Source organism: Cryptomeria japonica, chromosome 5, assembly GCF_030272615.1.
Source record: "Cryptomeria japonica chromosome 5, Sugi_1.0, whole genome shotgun sequence".
Classification (NCBI taxonomy): Eukaryota; Viridiplantae; Streptophyta; class Pinopsida; order Cupressales; family Cupressaceae; genus Cryptomeria; species Cryptomeria japonica.
Genome location: NC_081409.1, coordinates 348,408,246 through 348,431,257, shown reverse-complemented (window position 1 = coordinate 348,431,257; position 23,012 = coordinate 348,408,246).

Here is a 23,012-nt window from a genome sequence, read left to right as displayed (position 1 = left end):
ACTTACTACTATAGAGTATCATCTTACTATGGGTAGATTTCCATCATGGTTTTTCTATTAACCGGGTTTTCCACGTCAAAATCTTGGTGTTTGTATGTTGTGTTTTTAATTGTCTTATATGTTATATTACTACAGTTTATCAGATCAATATTTTTTTTGTTATTTCGATGAAGACTGATTCACCCCCCCTCCCAGTCTTCCCTCTTGGTTGCTACTAAAATACACCAGACAACTTTTTGCACTAGATATGGACACTATGAGTTCATAGTGGTGCCTTTTGGTTTCATGAATGTACCATTAGTTTTCATGATCTTAAAGAATGGCATATTCAAGATGTATTTGGACATATTTGTATTGGTATTTATGGATGATATTTAATTTATTCAAGATCAGTTGAGGAGCATGAGGATCATGTGAGACAGGTTTTGCAGTGCCTTAGGGAGAACTAGCTATATGCCAATTTGGCAAAGTGTGAGTTCTTCTAGATGGAGGTGAGATAGCTTGGCCATGTGATTTTAGGAGAGGGTATTGTAGTTGATTCCTATATATTATCACAGATATGTTCAGGATTTCATGGGTCTAGTAGGGTATTATCACATATATGTTTAGGATTTCTCCATGATAGCCCATCCTATCACTTTTGTTTAGAGGAAAGGGAAGAAGTTTGTTTGGACAGAGTAGTTTGAGACAAGATTTTAGATCCTTAAGGAGAATTTGACTAGGGCACCTATTCTAATAGTGTCAGATCCTTTAGGAGATTTCGTGGTGTACACAAATGCTTCTTTGGAGGGTCTAGGAGTAGTGTTGATGCTGGATGGTCATGTGATTGTATATGAGTCACGAAAACTTAAGGATCATGAGAAACATTACCCACCTATGATCTATAGTTAGTGCAAGTGGTTCATGCTTTCATTAGCTAGAGGCATTTCCTTCTTGGGCATCAATTCGATTTGCATAGTGATCATTGCAATTTGCAGTACATTTTCATGCAACCAAATTTGAATGCTAGGAAGAGGCATTGGATAGAGTTTCTATGTGATTACAATTTTGAGGTGAGATATATCCAAGGTAAGAAGAACATGGTAGAAAAAGCATTGAGTCATAGGAGGCATAAGATCTCAGTAGTCTTTCTTAGTGTGTATTTGAGGATCCGTATTCTCCATGCCCTTCCTTTAGATGTATTGTACCAAGAGGTTATTGAGAGGTTGTGATGGGAAGGGGTTTGGGATAGACTAGCCTAGTCTATGCTCTTGGATCCTTTCCTTGGATCACCTGGTGTTTTCTATAGACCCTAGGGTCTCTTGGACTTCCCTTTTCTTAAGGAATCCCTTGACCTTGCCCAATCCACCCACCAATGAGCTGCAATGCTTCTCCTAAGGTCTCACCTACTCATGAGACTCAAAACCCCTTACTATGGCTAATAAGGGTTAATCTTGTTCCACACCTTCCAAGGTCTTAGCAAGGTTTTTTCATGTCTATTTCATGCTCTATCCACCCATTCATGAGCCCCTAAGAGGTTCAAGATTCTAACCCCTTACCAATTTCACAAATTTGGGTTTTTGCCTTCAAAAAGGGCTACAAGGATTAGGACCAATTAGGCCTCCTAACCAGTCTTCTAGGGATCCCTCTCACAAATGGTGCACAAACAACCCAAACTCCCAAAATGGATTGCCATTCATTTGGCAAGGACTCATGGATTTTCTATGTTTTATGCCTCCAAGTGTCTGTACACTGTCCTAGGTGAGTTTTAAGGGTTTTAAGGGTTTTTGTGAGGGTTTTTAGGGCCTGCCTGGGTCACAGTGAGTGTTTTGAGTTTTAGCCACTTGGTTTGGAGTGGTTGAGGCTCCTCCTTCACACCAATTATGATTTTCTCACTCCTCTACACTTCCTCCAAAGGATGCACTCTTCACTATTCCACCTTGCTCTCCAAGACCTCTGCACCAACAACCATTCCTAACCAGGCACTGTCCAGTCTCGCCTAGGAATGGGTCTTTACTTGGCCTCCTTGCATTTACAAGGGCCCTTCTTGCTTGGGACTATAGTATAGGGTCTTCACATCCATTCCCCATAGTTTCATGGTGGTTTCATAACGAGGAATGGAGTTAAGACTTCATTTACTCAAATCGGTCCAAAACTGGACAATAAAAATTGCAACTTACAAATTATTTACAAACACACTCAATTGGTAAACAAAAAGATAATCTAATCACTCATAATGAATATATATACACCAAATAAGACATTTCACATAGGTTTTCTTACAAATCAATCCACTAGTTTGCTTGGTAACTTCATTCAAACTAACTGGTAACTCAAAAACAGTCACAGTCAAGCTCTTCTTGCTTGGGCCGTACAATCTCTGACATCCAACTCATTCAATTAGGGTTTGAAACATCTTATACCACCCATGCCTTATTTATTGTGCCAAAATTAGGTCTCTCCATGCACAACAAGGTTCTGTGACCATTTTGGGTGGAAAAGTTGCTTGACAACTTTTAAAAGTTGTCATGCAACTTTTGCATCTTTTGAGCAACTTTGCCACTGTTTCTTTTCATGACTCGTAGGCCTATTTTGGTCTATCCTAAGGAAATAAAAATTCCAATAAGGCCTAACACACACTCCAAGCACACTCAACCTCTCCTGCACAAGAAATCACAACAAACTCACTAAGGAGCTAAACCTAGGACCTAGTCTAGCACACATGAGCTCATGGCTCTTATTCATGTACAATGGCTTCTAAAGAAGCATAATACCAACAAAACAAAGAAAGAGAAGGAGTTTGGAAGGGTTCTCCTACACCATACTCCCTCTTTACACACAATTAAGAAATTGAAGAAGAGATGAGAGTCGCGTCTATTCCAAGTGTCTTGAACCTGCTCTCCTCCACCCAAGTTGCTTTCAACTCAGGCTGTCTTGCCCACTTCACCAAGTGTTCCATGTAGACCTAGTGTCTGGTGGACTTCTTTTCTCTTGATTCCAAGATCTCCTCTACTATAGACTTCTTCATCTATGGTAAGACATTAAAATCAAGGTCCTACAGTACCTTGGCTTGGTTCTCAATCTGCCCTACTATCTCACCCTTGTACATGATTAGGTTAGCTACATTAAAGACTGGTGATATAGCTAAATTTGGAGGCAAGTCAACTTTGTAGGCATTCTTACCATATTGCAACAAGATTCTACAAGGTCCTACCCTTCTCATCTGTATTTTGGTAGACTTACCACCTTCCATCCTAGCTTTGCTCAAATGGACCATTACATAGTCACCCACCTTGAACTGAACTTCTCTCCTTTTCTCATCCACTTTGGCTTTTAGTTTTTGAGTGGCTTCAAGGATGGCCTTCTAAACCTGCTCTTGAACTTCCTTGATGATTTGAGTGAAGTCTTCTACTTGCCCACTCTTCATTTCCAAACTACCAAGGTCTCTCAACTCACATACTCCTCTTGGATGTCTGCCATACACAACCTCAAAAGGACTTCTACTAGTGTTTCTATTCACACTGTCATTATATGCATACTCTTCTTGAGAAATGATTAGGTCCCATTTTTGGCCATACTCCTTAGTTAAATACCTCAACAGGTTACCTAACACCCTATTGATGACTTTAGTTTGACCATCTATTTGTGGATGGTAAGCTGAGCTAAATGACAAGTTAGTTCCTAGTCTCCTCCATAATCTTTGCCAAAAATGACCCATGAACTTGTTGTCCCTATCTGAAACAATGCTTAAAGGGAGTCCATGAATCCTAACAATCTCTTTGAAGAAGAGATGTGCAACATAGCTTGCATCATGTGTAGTCTTACATGGGATAAAATGACTCATCTTGGAAAATCTAACTACTACCACATAGATGCTGTCCATACCTGTTTTAGTCTTAGGAAGTCCTACTACAAAGTCCATGCTTATACATTCCCAAGGTCTGTTAGGAACCGGTAATGGTTGATATAAACCAACATTGCTTGATCCACCTTTAGCTCTTTGGCATACACCACATTGTTCTACATATCTTTTCACATCTCCTAGCAACTTTGGCCAATGGTAGTACCTCTGCACTAAGTCTAGGGTCTTATTAATCCCAAAGTGTCCACTCAAACTACCATTATGTTTCTCTTGGATGAGGTTCTCCCTCATAGATCCTCTAGGTACACACAAATGATTACCTTTGAACAAGAGACCATTTTGGAGAGTGTAATCTGCATACTCACCATGGAAATGGTTCTCAAACTCTTTGCAAACCTTTTAAGCTATTGAGAAGTCTTCATCTCCTTCATAGAGGTCTTTGAAACCTTCTATGCCTATGCTCTGCAACTATAGTTCTTGAATAGTCAACAACTTCTTGCTTAATGCATCTGCCACCTTGTTAAGTTGCCCCTTCTTATGCTTAGTGGCGAAGGTGAAGGATTGGAGATATTCCATCCATTTCAGATGTCTATTACTTAGCTTCTCTTGAGTATTAATGTAACTCAATGCCTGATTGTTTGTGAACACTACAAATTCTTTTGGAAGTAGGTAATGCCTCCATTTCTTTAGAGACTGCACCAATGCATACAACTCTAGGTCATAAGTTGAATACTTCTTCTTTGCTTCATTAAGCTTCTCACTGAAAAATGCCACAAGTCTTCCCTCTTGACCCAACACACCACCTACTGCAATACAACTTGCATCACACTCCAAAGTGAATAGCTTATCAAACATAGGTAGGAGAAGGATAGGTTTTTTGGCTACTTCTTGTTTCAATAACTGAAATGCTTTGTCTACCTGCTCAGTCCATTCAAACTTAGCTTTAAGACCTCCTTTTATGGTGTCAAGGACTGGTGCACATATGCCACTGAAGTTCCTCACAAATTTCCTATAGAATTCAGGTAATCCATTGAAACTCCTTACCTCAGTCCCTATTTTAGGTGCAAGCCACTTCAAAATTGCCTCCACTTTGCTTGGATCCATCTTCAAGGTTCCGTTAGACACCACAAATCCTAGGTAAACCAGCTCTTGCTTAAAGAAGTCACACTTCTCTAGGTTGATGGATAACTTCTCCTCATGCAACCTTTCTAAAACTAACCTCAAGTGCTCAAGGTGTTCTTCCTTGGTTCTGTTATAAATGAGAATGTCATCTAGGTATACTACCACAAATCTGCCTATGAAATCATTCAACACCTCATTCATCAACCTCATGAAGGTGCTTGGGGAATTAGTAAGCCCAAATGGCATCACAAGACACTCATACAATCCCTCTATGGTTTTAAAAGCAGTCTTCCACTCATCACCCTCCTTAAATCTTATTTGGTGATAGCCACTTTTAAGGTCTAGCTTGGTAAAATACATAGCCCCTCCTAAACAGTCCATTAGATCCTCTATTCTAGGAATAGGAAACCTATACCTTATAGTAATCCTATTAATTTCTCTTGAGTCAGTGTAAAGTCTCCACTTACCTCCTTTTTTTGATGCTAGCACTACCGAGACTGCACATGGGCTGATTCTCTCCTTAATCAGTCCTTGTTCTAATAGCTCCTGCACTTGCCTTGCTACCTCCTTATTTTGATTAGGTGTGAGCTTATATGTAGCCTTGTTAGGTAAGGATGCACTAGGAACAAAGTCTATTTGATGACTTATAGACCTTCTAGGTGGGAGTGTTGCAGGTGTTCCATCACTCACTATATCCTTATGCTCTTGTAACATTTGCTTTACCTCCTTGGGTATTTCTACCTGCAACTTGTCTTCTTACTCCTTTGGCTTCACAAAGATGTCACACTTCACTATCTCCTCCTCATGTAGTAAGTTTAAGAACTCTTTACCAATAGCCATTAAGACACTAGGTGTCTTTGAAGTTCCTTCTTCATTCTCTGTCAAAGACTGAATCTTGAAGGTCTTGCTATCCTTCTTAAAGGAAATGGAGTTCTCCCCTCCATCATAGATCACCTTCCTATCAAATTTCTAGGGTCTTCCTAGCAGCAGGTGACATGCATCCATGGCAACACATCACAAAGGATTTTGTCCTTGTATCCTCCAATGGAAAACTCTACCCAAGTCTGTTCATTAACCAGCACACAATGCTCATGATTCAACCATGTCACCTTGTATGGGTTAGTGTGGGGTATCCTTGTGAGTTTCAACTTCCTAATTGCCTCTTCTAATATGATATTTTCAGTCGAGCTTGAATCAACTATCACCTTGCATACTTTACCAAGAATCTTGCACCTCACCCTAAACAATGCTCTCCTATGCTTAGGTTCACTCTTGACTGGTTGTCTTATCAAGACCCTATTGAACATCAGATTTTCTCCACTTTCTAATTCAATATGGTCCACCTCAGGTGTCTTGCTACTTGAAGAGTCTTCATGTGCATAAGCAACCCTCTTTCCACTGCTTGATGATGTAGGCTTGTTAGGGCATCTATATGTCGGGTGTCCCAATTGTCCACAATTGTAACACTTCATTGTTGCAAAATAGGAGTTACCTCTACCGGTACCTCTACCCCTATTTGGACCACCTTGTGCACCTCTTCCTCTATAATTTCCTCCTCTAGGATTGGTTTAATTGCCATGTTTAGTCAACTTGGCTTCTCCTTGGTTCCTCTATTCATTTGTCTTGCTTTGGTAACCACCTTGGTGATTCACTTGATCTCTACCTCTGCCTCTACCCTTGCTATTGGAGTCTCCTTTCCTTTTGTTCCTCTCTTCTACCTTGGCAGCAAGCTTATGACACTTCTAGATAGTAGTAGGAGTCCATAGGCTTATCTCCTCTTGAATGTTCCACTTTAGGCCGCTTAGATACCTAGCCACCTTAATGGATTCATCTTCTTGAACTTTAGATCTTAGACATAGCTTTTGAAACTCCTCTATGTAGGAGGCCACATCAAGATCCTTCTGCTTCAATCCTTGTCTCTTCTTATGAAGTTGGACTTCATAATCCTTTGGTAAGTAGTTCTCCTTGATCTTACTCACCATAGCCTTCCAATTTGCAATAGGTAGCTTTCCCATGCTAACCCTTTCTTCTTGCAGGTACTTCCACCATGTCAAAGTTGCTCCCCTTAATCTTGATTTGGAAACTTTAACCTTCTGAGCCTCTATCACTCCTTCACACTCAAAGTGGTTTTCCATGCCCTCAATTCATTCCATAATAGTGTCTATGTCCATTCTTCCACTAAAATGTGGCAATCCTTCAAAAGCTTTTGTGTTCAAAGCCTTAATAGCCTTCACAAAAGGTTCTTTATTGAATAAGGGATCTGGTTCAAGAATTACGTCATCTATGTCTATATTTCTCTTGCCTTTACCCTTGGTGTCTTCATCCCAAGGTTCATGTATCCTCTGATTCACCACTTCCTACAGTTTATCCGTTATCTCACTCATAGCTACTTCAAGGAGTCTGTTTTTCTCCTTCTACTCTTCCACCTCTCTAGCCAGCTCTGCATCAGTAACCATTCAACTCTCCCCTACTAATTCACTAGTATATAGAGACATACATAGTCCAACAAGTCTTTTACTAGCTCTGATACCAATCTGATGGGAAGGGGTTTGGGATAGACTAGCCTAGTCTATGCTTTTGAATCCTTTCCTTGGATCACCTAGTGTTCTCTACACACCCTAGGGTCTCTAGGACTTCCCTTTTCTTGAGGAATCCCCTGACCTTGCCCAATCCACCCACTAAGGAGTTGCAATGCTGCTCCTAAGGTCTCACCTACTCATGAGACTCAAAACCCCTTACTATGGCTAATAAGGGCTAATCTTGTTCCACACCTTCCAAGGTCTTAGCAAGGTTGTTTCATGTCTATTTCATGCTCTATCCACCCATTCATGAGCCCCCAAGAGGTTCAAGATTCTAACCCCTTATCAATTTCACAAATTTAGGTTTTTGCCTTCAAAAAGGCCTACAAGGATTAGGACAAATTAGGCCTCCTAACCGGTCTTCTAGGGATCCCTCTCACAAATGGTGCACAAAAAACCCAAACTCCAAAAATGGACTGCTAGTCATTTGGCAAGAACTCATGGATTTTCTAGGTTTTAGGCCTCCAAGTGTCTGTACACTATCCTAGGTGAATTTTAAGGGTTTTAAGGGTTTTTGTGAGGGGTTTTAGGGTCTTCCTGGGTCACAGTGAGTGTTTTGAGTTTTAGCCACCTATTTTGGATTGGTGGAGGCTTGTCCTTCCAACCAATGATTCTTCACTCACTCCTCTGTCCTTCCTCCAAAGGATGCACTCTTCACTATTCAACCTTTCTCTCCAAGACCTCTGCACCGACAACCATTCCTAACGGGCACTGTCCAGTCTTGCCTAGGAATGGGTCTTTTCTTGGCCTCCTTGCATTTACAAGAGCCCTTCTTTCTTAGGACTATAGTAAAAGGTCTTCACATCTATTCCCCATGGTTTCATGGTGGTTCCACAATGGGGAATGGAGTTAAGACTTCATTTACTCAAACCGGTCCAAAACTGGACAGTAAGACTACAACTTACAAATTATTTATAAAAACACTCAACTGGTAAACAAAAAGCTAATCTAATCTCTCACAATGAAGATATATACACCAAAGAAGACATTTCACATAGGTTTGTTTGCAAATCAATCCATTAGTTTGCTCGGTAACTTCATTCAAACTGACTGGTAACTCAAAAAAAGTCACAGTCAAGCTCTTCTTGCTTGGGTCGTATAATCTCTGACATCCAACCCATTTTATTACTATTTGCAAAATCTTATACCACCCATACCTCAATCAGTGTGCCAAAATTAGGGCTCTCCATGCACAACAAGGGTCTATGACCATTTTGGGTAGAAAAGTTGCTTGACATGCAACTTTTGCATCTTTTGAGCAACTTTGCCACTGTTGCTTTTCATGAATCCTAGGCCTATTTTGGGCTACCCTAAGGACATAAAAATGCCAATAAGGCCTAACACACACTCTAGGAACACTCAACCTCTCCTGCACAAGAAATCACAACAAACTCACTAAGGACCTAAAACTAGGACCTAGTCTAGCACACATGAGCTCATGGCTCTTATTCATGTACAATGGCTTCTAAAGAAGCATAATACCAACAAAACAAAGAAAGAGAAGGAGTTCGAAATGGTGCTCCTACGCCAAGTTGCTGCAAGTAGAGCTCTTGAGGGCGGATATGTAGGTTATGCAGTTGATTCAGATGGTCTTCTTAAGCATTTGGGATGCATTTATGTTCCACCATCAGATGGACTGGGAGATTTGATCATGTTAGAGGCACATCATGCACCTTACTTAGCACATCTTGGTGTCAAGAATATGCACATAGATTTGAGACAGATATATAATTGGGATGGTATGAGGAGAGACATTGTAGATTTTATGTCATGTTCCCTAGAGTGTCAGCGAGTGAAGGAAGAGCATTAGCATCCAAAAGGATTATTACAATCACACTTGGTTCCAGGATAGAAATGGGACATCATATTAATGGATTTTATAGTTGGTTTGCGTATGTCTTCTAGTTATCATGATCCTATTATGGTCATCATTGATAGGTTGACCAAGGTGGCACACTTTTCTCTGATCAGGTCATCTTATATAGTACCAGCAGTAGCTTGTAATTTCTTGGAGGGAGTAATGAGATTGCATGGTATTCCTCGACAAATCATTTTAGATCAAGATCTAGAGTTTACATTAGTCTTTTGGACAACTCTTCAACATAATTTAGGAATGCAGTTGAACTTTAGTTTAGCTTATCATCTCGAAATAGATGGTTAGATAGAGTAGGTTAATTAGGTTTTGAAGGACATGTTGAGGATGTATGTTATGGATCAGTAGTGACATTGGGAGGATTACCTCTATTTGGTAGAGTTTGCATACAATAATTGTTACCAGAGTTCTATTGGTATGTTTCCTTATCAGGTAATGTATGGTAGACCATGTAGTACACCCCTAAATTGGGACTATTTGGAGGATAGAGTGCGTATTGGTTCAGAGATGTTGGAGGATATGTTGCACCAGGTGGCTTGCATTAGGGATAATTTGGTAGCAACATAGGATAGACAAAAGAAATATGCAGATTCTCGTCGTGTGGACAAGAAGGTTTTAGTTTGAGACAAGATGTTTTTGAGAGTTCACCCATGAAAGAGTCTAATCCATTATGGAAAAGGCTCGAAGTTGGCGCCTCATTTTGTAGGAACTTTCAAGATTTTGGAGATGATTAGTATTGTGTCTTATTGCCTTGCCTTGTCACGTAACTTGTTTTGCATCCATGATGTGTTTCATGTTTCTTTTTTGAGGCTGTATCATCCTGATATATTGCATGTTTTGGATTGGAATGCATTAGAGGTCAAAGATGGGAAGCTCTCTTTGGAGCCTGTACGCATTGATCAATGTAGAGAGATGTTCCTCAAAGGTCTGAACATAGAATAGGTAAGGGTCTAGTGGGATTCGAGTGATGATTCCTTGTCTACATGGGAAGATGTTGCGCAGATGAGAGAGATATATCCCTATTTGTTCTCAGGCTTCCAGGAGTAAGCCTTGGAAAAGGGGAGGAGGATGTAGTGTCCCTCCCTGACTTTATTTGACTTGACTCTTATTTCATGCATGATAGACTTATCTAGACTCTTTATGATGTTTTGGGTTATGATTATATATGTGTTTAGTTTCTCATTATGATGCTAGACTTTATTTGGACATATGCTATTTTGATGATTTATATGGATGATGACACTATCATTATTGATCATGTGATTTGATAGATATATGTGCTTGATGGATTATATATGTATTACTATGATGATGGATTATAGTTGATTTATATTGATCATGGATTTGATGATATTATGATTACACTAGCCTTATTTCATGATTATATATGATGAGTTGTTTATGCAACGTGTTTGATTATTGTATGTCTATCTTCATGAGAGGGATGATGTCACATCATTCATCGCGAGTGGGATGTGTTGTTGCGATTCCCAATCACATGCCTATTATGAGATATATACATATGTTGTATCATTGCTTTGTGGTTGCAGGATTTGCAGGTACCAGACACTGACTCCACCTGGCTTCACAGGTCTAAGCATGTCTTTAAATTCTGATGACATGTGGTCTAGAGATGACATGAGCTCCCTACACTTACTCTAGGTCTAAGTTCACCTTGAGTCGTAAGCGTCTTGGCATAATTTTCATTGCAGTTAGTGAGTTGTGGCTTTGTGAGTATGCTAGATTATTATTAATTTATTTGATGCATTTATGTGTGATTTAATTGATTGGATTATTGGCTTTTGAGTATTTAATTATTTGATGATTAATATTTATTTATTTTATGATGTTTAAGATTAAATAAATATTTATTGTTTAATCCTTATTGGAGGATTGACCATTTATTTGATATTTATTTATTTATTTGATTATGTTTATTTATTGCTTATAGTTTTATTTATTTATTTAATGTTTAATATTTTATTTGGTTATTTAATTATTTTATGACCTTTGAGTTATTTATTTATTAATTCCCTTTATGGATTATTTAATTTATGGCTTATGATTTATTTATATAGTTTTACTTTTATTTATATTTGGGGGTGTATAAATACCTTCGAGTAAAATAATATTATTCCCCACTTGGTTTTATTATAACATGTTTTATATTAATTTCACCTACCCTCTATTTTCATTTGGTGAATTCAAAATGAGAGATAAAAATTATAGTGTAAGATGTTAGGTAAAATATATTCCAAAATGGAATATTTTGGTTGGTTGTGCATGTGGCTAGGGTTTTAGAATTTTGAGTGGATTTTAATTTCGTTTCCGTGCTTGTTCTTGGGTTGGTTTTTCCCGAAAGATTTTTGTAGTTTTTCATTTCTGGGTTTTGCTTTGGATTGATGGAGCCTTGTTGTTTTGGGGTTTTGGTTTTGGATTTGGATTTGGAGCTCTACTTCAGCTATCTTCCATCACACGGGTTGTAAGTTGGAGTTCTTTTATTTTTTCATATTTTTTGTTTTCATGGATCTATGTATGCTCTATGTCTGCAAATGTTTTCTAGTAGCTTGGATAGCATTATATTTCATTCTATAAAGTTTGATAATTTTAAAAAAAATATTTGATAAGGGACTTTGTATTTTCACCATTTTATATAGTTGTGTTGTTAAATATTATTTTGGTTTCCCCTGTGTTGTCGTTCTCGGTTCTGCAAGTATTCCTTTCTCTATAAATCTTCTATTTGGATGAGCTATTTGGTTTATCTAGGAGTGTATTAAGTATCCCTTGTGAGTGTGAAGGTCTAGTGATGGTTACTTTTGGTTGTATTGAAGTTTCTGTGAGTTTTTGGAGTCTTTTCGGTATCTTGTCGTGAGTGCAAATTCAATCAAATCTTAGTTTATTGTTTATGTTGATTTATTTTGTTTATACCTATCTATTCCTATCTGAATGCACTCATACCGATAGTAAAATAAGAGGGGGTGGGAGGTAGGGGTGAATCAGTTTACTAACAATAACAACAGTTAATTCAATTATAAACCTTATACCAAAGCACAACCCAATGAAGAACATAACATGAAAGAACAACACACATAACACCAATATTTTGATGTTGAAAATGCAGAAAGGGAAAAACCACGGTGGGAAACCCTACCCACAATCAGATGAATACTCTTCAATAGTATTATGAATAATTAAAATGGGGTTTGCACATTGGGAAAGGCCAACAACCTAGAGCGCACTACTCATCACAAAGGGAAGTCTCATTGACTTATAAAAAAATCAGAACACAATCCGAAAAACAATGAACTATGAAAGTAGCATCTACTATGCCTCATATAGTTTTGGTTAAGCACTGATGTCTGCTCTACAATACAAAACCTTTCCAACCTTCACCTTAATGATATGACTTTATTCGCACTTAATTTTTTCTCTAATAATGTAGACTTAACCAGCCATAACCATCACATACCAAATTACATGAATAAGTCACCTATAAATATAGATCATCAACCTTATTGACAAGGTCGGCTAAACCCTAAACCCATACACCCATTACAAAAAATTACATCACATGATACCACCAAACAAATATTATTATTTACATTACATAGTATGGACCTAAATTAAGTAAACAAATAATTATATATGCCAAGGATTCTGCTAAGACCAAAATCCAACACACTTCACTTTCCAATAGAAACCCTTAGTGAAAGTTTAACTAGATCCAAATAGGACCACCATAATAACACACCATCCAATGCAAAGTCACCAAATACTCAGAATATGATCAAGAAGCACCAACAACATGAAATAGACTAATTCCATAAGTCAAACCCAAAATCCACTGACCAAGTGACAAAAATAGCATATCGATAAAGCTAACTGGGAACGCCGGAAGCTTGTAAAGCCAAAAGCTTGCTGGGAAAGCCAGGAACAAGTCGATAACTAGAAATACCAAAATTGATAAGAAAACCATGAAACTACTAGAATATATCGAGCATATAACCATCAGAATAAGCATCCAAAACCGATTCCAGAGATCTGATCATACTGAATCAGAATCACAGCCAAAACCAAAAAGATCACCAAGACTAACCAGGATAGATCCATTTGTGATAGTCTCCAACCGAGATACACTGTTGACATCAATGAAAACACAATAACTAGATCCAATGTTTTGCCAACAATCTCCCCCTTTGGCACTAATGGCAACACTAAATGTGGAAAACATCCAAGTGCTAAGGAATGCCAACAAACTTCAAAACCACCAAAAGATCTAGCAGTTCTTACAAGAATACCTTCTCCCACTTTGACATCAATGACAAAGGATAGATACTAAACCAAGAATACCGAACCAAATATTTGACTACTCCCCCTAAGTAGGAGCACCATCTTCATCAACCTGAATCAGAAAAGTATGTCTAATAAGCTCGCCTGATTGATGCATCCTGACATCTCTAAGTCTCTTTTGGAGGGCTGGTAACCCCCAATTGATCTCTTAGATATTAAAAAGTGTCTTTAGGAAATGGTTTTGTTAAAATATCTACAATCTATTCCTTAGTAGGCACATAAACCAATTTGACTTCCTTTGCTTCAACCTTTTCCTTCAAGAAATTATACCTTATAGAAATGTGTTTTTATTTGGAATGAAATACCAGATTCTTTAACATATCAACAACAACAATATTATCACAGTGAATAACAATAGGATCATCATAACGTACCCTTATATCCTTTAACATCTATTTCATCCATAAAATTTGAGTACAATTGGTAATAGCTATAACATATTCTGCTTCATCTATAGACAATGAAGTGCATGATTGTTTCTTACTAAGCCATGAAACCAACTTCTTCCCAAGAAAGAATGCACCACCAGTATTTCTCTTCCGGTCATTCACATCTCCTGCCCAATCAGATTTGTATATGTACATAATGTGAAGTCATCATTTTTTGGATACCATAAGCCAAAGTTTGTTGTACCAGCCAAATACCTAAATATTCTCTTGATAACAATATCATGAGTTTCTCTAGGATCTGATTGAAATCTAGAAGCAATAAAAATAGCATTCATTATATCAGATCTTGTCTAAGTTAGGTACAATAAACCACCAATCATTGATTTATATCTTCTTGGGTTCACTTGAGGTGATTCATCATCCTTTGACAATTTGCAACCTATTATCATAGGAGTATCGACGAGTTTAGAATTCTCCAGTCCAAATTTCTTAAGTAACTCCTTCACATACTTAGTTTGACAAATGAAAATACCTTTATCAGTCTGAGTAATCTACAAACCTAAGAAAAAATCATCTCACCAATCATAGACATTTCAAATTCATTCTTCATATCATTAGCAAATTTCATGCATAAACCTTCTTCTTCTCCAAAAATGATATCATCCACAAAGACTTCAATAATCAATATGTCATCATGCTCAATTTTGTAATATAAGTTACTATCAACATTACCTTTATTGAAACCAAGCTTTGAAAGATACTTATCCAATCTAGCATACCATGCTCTCGGGGCTTGTTTTAGTCCATATAAAGCTTTCTTCAATTTGCAAACCATGTCCTTGTCTTTTGATAAATAAAATCCATCAGGTTGTTCAATGTAAAATTGCTCTTCAAGATCTCCATTCAGAAATCATATTTAACATCCATCTGATATACTTTGTATTTCTTGTGTGCAGGATAAACAAGAAAAAGTCTTACCACTTCAATTCTAGCAACCGGGGCATAAGTTTCCCCGTAATCAATTCCTTCTTCTTTGAATAACCTTTACAAACCAATCTAGCCTTGCTCCTCACCATTTGACCTTCCTCATTCAATTTTTTCTTGAAAACCCATTTAGTTCCAATAATGTTCTTTGTTTTTAGGCCTAGGTACAAGTTCCCATGTCTTATTCTTTTCAATCTAATCTAATTCCCCTTCCATTACTTTTAACAAATTTTCATCTTACTTATGTCAAGGAAAGATTCTAGTTCAATTTAAGAAATTAAACATACCTCTTTAGCAACTAACATTCTCCTAGTCATCACACCTTTCCTTTTATCTCCAATAATTTGATCTTCAAAATAATTTAGCTTTACATACCTGGGAGTCTCTGAATTTTCTTGATCTGCTAACTCATTTTGTTGTTCCACTGTCATTGTTAAATTTTATGATGCTACTAGTGTTATAGGTTCACTATTCTAAACTGATCCTTGCATTACTAGTTCAGATCTGATAAATTAATCTTCTGGTCCATAATCATATGCTCTGATCTAATTACTCCCATGCTCATCCACCTCGATATTTATGCTTTCCAATATCCTATTCAATTTTTTGTTATAACATCCATTTTATTTTCTCTTAGTATAATAACCCAAAAATATTCCTTCATCGCTTCTCGGATCAAACTTTCCTAATGAATCATCTTTTCTAATGTGACATTTGCTTCCAAAAATTCTGAAATATCTGACAGTAGGAGTATGACCAAATGATAATTCATAAGAAGTCTTATCTGTGTCACTTTTTATGTGTACTCTATTGAAGGTGTATACAATGGTATTTATAGCCTCTCTCCAATAGATATCAAGTAATTTAGCTTCAGTCATCATATTCCTTGCAACATCCAAAATTGTTCTATTCTTTCTTTCAACTAATCGGTTCTACTTTGGGGTCCTAGGTGCAAAAAGTTGTCTCCTAATACCATTCCTTTCACAAAAGTTGTTGAACTCATCGGATGTAAACTCACCACCATAATTATATCTTAAGAACTTTATCTTCAGTCCTGTCTCAGTCTCAACCATAGCCTTAAAGATTTTGAATTTCTCAAAAGCTTTAGATTTCTCTTTAAAAAATGCCACCCACATCATACTAGAATAGTCATCAATAAGTAACATAAAATATCTATCACCTTGAAAGCTTTTAGTCCTTTCCCATCAACACAAATTAATATGAATAAAATTAAAAATTTCATTAGATTTATCATGTATGCTTTTGAAAAAAGTCCTAACTTGCTTACCCATTTGACATTCTCTACATACCGGATTATGAGGTTTAACAATCTTGGACAAATCTCTTATGGTCGGTATTGAACTGATCTTTACTATGCAATCAAAATTAACATGACACATCATCTTATACCATAACCAAATTTCATCAATCTAAGAAATCAAGCAAGCCTTCTCACCGGAGTTCAAATGAAAGATATTACCATTGGTCTCAGTTTTGGAAGCAACCTCTAATCCAAATTTATTCATAATCTTACATTTTCCATCCTTTAATTGCGAATGAAATCCTCTATCCACCAACTAACCTACACTTAAAAGATTATGCTTTAAGCCTTCAACATAATAAACATTATCAATATTAGTCTTACCATACAATGATATTGTTCCTTTGCCTTTGATCCTACATGCCTTGTTGTCTCCAAATCTAACCAATCCACCATCAAATTCTTGTAGTGATAAGAAACTTCTTCTTTCACCAGTCATGTCATGTGAGCATCCATTGTCTATAACCCATTCATCCTTCTATTCAATTTTAGCAGCCAAGGCCTTTTCCTCAGTATGTGTTGGTTCAATGACAAATTCCAGAGAATAATCCTTGATAGCAATAAAAACCCAATCTTTGTCGGATGAAGCACCATTACCAAATCTACTCACAGGTTCATCTATTATACAATTCAGATAACCAAAGGACAACTAAGAGTTTGGGGGGGGGGTGGAATTAGTTGTCAATAGATCATAGAACTTTAAGCATTCAAATCCTTATTAAGGGAACACATAAACTCAATACCTAAATGCATAAACCAAATACCAAAATAACCAGTATAGAAATTAAATATAAACATAAATCATAGAACAATTACCATCCATCCAGAAAACATGACACCAAGATTTGTACGTGGAAAACTTGAAAAAGGGAAAAACCATGGTGGGAAGCCTACCCATAGTCAGATAATACCTCTGCAGTATGTATGTGCCTACAAAATGAGGGGCCTGCACATGCAGGAAGGGCAATAGCCTAGAGTGCACTACTCATCACAAAAGGAGTCTCGTTGACTAAAAAATAAATCCAGACTACAATTCAGAAAGAAGAGTGAACTACAAAGATAACATCTCTTATGCCTGAGTACAGTTCCAGTTAAGCTTAGTACTGAAGATCTTAAACCTCCCTTACCAAACTAATTTGATCACCATTGATTGACCAAATCTCTTGCATATGATTACAACATTATTTGCACACAGGTAACCACATAACCATAATCCCATATGCCCATTATCCACAAAGATATCTTACATCATATTTATACCAACATGTGACCTAAACAATTAGGTCGGCCACCTAAAAGATAATTCAATAAATTCATAACATAAACCCACAATCCAATTATAAAACAAGTCAACCTAAGACCAAAACAACATAATCCAATCATTAAATCCCACTGGTAACACATCAGGATCATCCACCAACGCATTACATAAATAGGTCCATACCTAGATATCACCGGACCCAAAATAGGTTGCCATAAATAAAATCCAATACTACCAATCAACAGAAAAATGAACAAGATAACCAACAACATCCCAAAAACCATCTAGAAGTTGCATCAACACCACTTATCGTGTGCATCAAAAGATCTTCAACAAATCTCTATTGGTAAAACCCTTACTAGTGACCAGAAGGCTTACAAGAATAAATGATAGTAACTGAGTCATCAAATCTCATACCAACTGATCGTGATATGCATTTGTATACCATGAATGATAGATCCAAATCAATTCCACAAACCAAATCATACTGAATCAATATCATAATCCAACCACTCTATCAGAACCAACCAGAAACCGGTAAACAACCGGTGTTGCCATCAATGACAAAACATAAATGCAACACATAATCAATTCCTTGAAATTGCCAACAATCTCCCCCTTTGGCATTGATGGCAACACTAGATATGAAAAATATCCAAGTGTCAAGAAAAGCCAAACAAGTCTCCCCCTATGGAAGACAACCAACAATCTCCAACAAAATGATATAACAATGAAGCTCTGAACCAAACTCCCCTAATAAATATATCTCTCCCTTATGTTTTTCACAAGAATAACTCTCCCCCTTTGACATCAATGTCAAAGATCTGACATAAATATCAAAGAAAAGTCATAAATCCTCTGATTCTTATAGCTAACTACTCCCCCTGAGTAGTAGCACCACCACATCAATCTGGAATCAGTGATAGCTCTAATAATGCATACCAGACTGATGCCAATCAACACCACTCAGGTCTCTACCAAAGGGGTAAAAACCCCCAATCTGTCTTTGAAGTACTCAAATGATTCTTGAAGAAAAGCTTTAATGAAGATGTCTGCAATCTTCTCTTTAGTATTCACATTAACCAATCTGACTTCATTTGCCTCCACCTTCTCCCTCAAAAAGTTATACTTGATTGATATGTGCTTTGTCTTAGAATGAAATACCAAATTCTTTGATATATCAATAGCAGCAAAGTTATCATAGTGAATAACTACCAGTTCATTACATTCCACCTTTATATCCTTCAACATTTCCTTCATCCATATAACTTCTATAGAGTTAGTAGCAGTAACAACATACTCAACTTCAGCAGTAGATAAAGAGGTACATGATTGTGTTTTTTTGATCCATTAAACAAGTTTCTTTCCAAGAAAGATATCTCCATTGGATTTTCTCTTTTGGTCATCAACATCTCAAGCTCAATTTACATCTGTATATGCACATAATGTAAAGTCATCATTATGAGGATACCACAAACCATATTCAGTTCTTCCCTACAAATACCTAAAAATCCTTTTCACCGCACTCTAATGATTTTCTCTAGGATCACTCTGATATCTTGATACAATACAAACTGCATTCATTATATCTGGTCTATTTTGAGTCAGATATAAAAAACCTCCAATCATAGACTTATACCTTCACTAGTACATTCAGGTCAAATTTTGACGGCAAATTGTTGAAATTCTGACACAATTGCATCGCACTACCGACAAAAAAAGTCATCGAAAACTTTGTGTTGGAAGTTCCGACTATCCTTGTGGTCGTTACAATTCCGACATCACCTCCAACCTTTCTGACGGCCACCATGGATGCTCATACCGCGAAAGAATACTATCACGATCTCAGCCTATCATTAGAATTCTAACTCCAAAGGATAAAATTCCGACAGAGGAGTGTCGTCGGATGCACAGCATCCTCGTCAGAACTCTCCTGGAGGCCATCATATGGTGTGCATCCGATGGCCTCTAGGAGAGTTCTGATGAGGATGTTGTGCATCCGATGGCACTCCTCTGTTGGAATTTTATCCTTTGGAGTCGGAATTTCGACGATAGGCCGATTTTTTAGAAAAAAAAAATTTATAGAAAAAGATTGACATTGGTATCTCTCTTCTCTATCCCTCTCTACTATCTCTCTTCTCTCTCCCCTCTCTAGGTCTCTTTCTCCATTCCTCTCTTCTTCTCTCCCTCTCTACTTCTCTTTCTCTACCCTCTCCAGGCCATTATCTCTTCCTCTCACCCTCTCTCTCTCTCTCACATCTATAGGTCTCACCTTCCATTCCTCCATCATTACCCATGTTGTCAAGTTGAAAGATATTTCCCAAAGTACTTGGTTGCTAGGGTTGATTCTCTTAAGTGTTGGAGTCAGAGTTAGATGAGACTGCATGATTAAGCTGTATTAAGTGATCAAGTCACCAAGATCTCAGTTGTAAACATGACTAGGTTCTAGGGTTTTAGGGTATAGCATAGGTCAAGATTGAGGTATGGTGATCAAGAATTACCTTCCAATGACAAAAGACATCCAAATGATGAAGAATGAAGGTGATGAACTCATAGAAGTTTGGAGGAGATAATTTGACTAAGTTAAAATTTTGTTTAAGTCATGGTCATGATACTAGCTTGCTCATCAAGAGCAATTTGTGCGAATGAACCCTAGAAATGTGCCCATGCTAGAGAAGCAAGAATTCCAATAAAACCTAAGGAAATGCTAGTAAGGGGTCATAATTAAAGAATTAGTTTACAAAAAAAAAAATTTGGCTAAGTCGAGATGTTTCTCAAGGATGACCTAAATCATGGAGTGTAAATCAATCATGAAACATGAGAATGGATAAGTATTGACCCAAGCAACGTAAGTCCCCCTTGTGATTCCAGCAGATATCACATCACAATCATTGAGTCTATCTACAATATAAAGTCAAGACCTAACTATTGGAATCTTGGAGTCATCCTATTTGATCACGTAGTTTAGCACTTGGGAGGATTTTGTTTAAGAGAGGATAGAATACTTAGTATTTTATTTTGTGTTGCATAGTGCATAAAAAACACATCAATAGAAACCATTGAAAGGTTTGGTTAAAGCCTTTGAATCACAATCTCTACAAGAAGCTATCAAGAGTGACCAGAATTTGGAAACTTTAGTATCCAAGAACATAATTCATAAGGCACCACTTTTAGAGCAACCAAAGAAGCCTATCAATGTAATATTTTATTTACCTTGGATATGTTTTATCCTAAGTGTGATATTCCACTATTAAAAAGCTTAATTAGGTAATATTTTTACTTAGGTAGAATAAGATAATGAGTTGCACATTCTCCTTCTTTGATTGAGATTCTACTTTTTCCTTGTCACAAATTTGGAAACTTGGATAAGCAATTTCTTTTTTTGGTTTTCTACCTCTTCATGATCCTCATGGATTTGGAATCTTAGAAGTTATATATTGTAGGTTTTTCCTCGATTAACATATCAAATGAAACTATTGTGAGATTTCATATCTTAACATACCAAGGGCTTAAGTTTGGGGACGATAGGGGGATGACGAAGGGGGCGGGGTGGGATGCAAATATATATACAACTTAAAAAATTAATTATAAAAGGATGTGTATAGAATAAGTATAACAACTGTAAGTAAAAATTTTCCACACTATGTAAATTTTACAATAAACATTAAAAATATGTCAATGATTGCATTGAAATTTGAACATTAACAATGGTGGTAGAGTTTTGGAACTTTGGGAACAAACTAAGAATAAGTATAAGAATTACAGATGAAACTTTGGCATACTAAGTGTTTAAACTAGTCAACATAAAAAAAATGGAAATGATTGCATTAACAATAAGAATGGTGGGTAGAGGTTTGGGGTCAATGGGTAGTGCCCCTTGTGGGGGGTTTGGGGCAGAGCCCCCATCAAGGTTAGGGGGCATTGCCAAACCTTTAATACGGATGACATTTTCACAATAATTTCACCATTTTTTTTTAGAATTGGAGTTTCTAATTGGGGGCCATGGGAGACTCATAGGCATCCTCAAGATGGTCAAGAGACTCCTTGGAGTCCCTAGGACGTCCCTAAGTGGTGTGACAAGGGCATGTTTCCCCTAAGTATTGCATCCTGAAAAAATAGGGATTTTGGAGGGGGGCAAGGGGTCCCTATGTTTCAATGGTTTCAAAAGATTCTAAGTTTTTTTTTTATCTTGTCATAACAAAATATACTCCTCTTGCATCCTTGGATGATTTGAAAATTGAAAACAATTTGACAAGAAAATACTAACTTCTAAAGTTTAGACTTAGTTTTCTTTTTTTATCCAAGTCACTACAACATTTCAATGATCAAAGTAGCTCTTTTTTGGTGGTTTCGAAGCATCCAAAAGGCTTGATAAATTCAATATTATCTTTCATTCCACCAAAATTGGAGATCAAGAAGCATGCTCACAAACAAGGATTTGTTTGTAACTTAAGGCAATTGACTAGTTTTTGGGGCATTTTCAGGTCTAAAGAACCTACCATTGTGTCAAAAAGGCCCATAAGACCCCATTTTCATCTTAAACTTGTCTCTTTTGGTCGTAGAAGCATTTAAGGAAAAAAAAAATCACACAACCAATGATATGCCTATACCATACATATTTGAGTTAAAATAAAAATAAAAAATTGACAAGGTTTGGAGACCATTGAACAATTTGGGAGATTGCTAATACATACACTCAAGTTATAAAGTCTCAATTTGATGTACTTAATCTTCGAGAGGCCTATACAAAAGCATTTTGTAATTGCGAACTAAGATAAATTTCCATTTTTGGCATTTTTTATCATGGATTATGGTATTAAATTCTGACATTCTATTGTCAAGATAAATTCAGAGAACCATTTGTACTCGAAACAAGGGATAGTGAAAAATTACATTATGTAGGATCTCCTACCCTATCTCATTGAATTCATTCCTACACCAAGTGACTATGAACAAAAGTGTAGGTATTTAACAATAATGACATGGTCCATGGACTAGCGATCCTCCTCTTGATACTCCATCTACAAATGAGAACATCTCTTATACACGTTGCTACTTAAGAATTAAAAGTTGCTTCTTATAGAACTTTCCATGATTCTTTGCAATAGGATTATATGTCTTCTAGATTCACCCCACTGGGACACATTCCTATCAAGCATCTTTACTTTTTTGAAAAGTAGACCACATTTCAGATCTAGATGACACCATAATGACTCTGATTTCCTCTTGCAAGATATTCCTCCATCATATATTGCTTCATCGAAGTTCAAATTTGCTTCTTCAAGGGCTCTC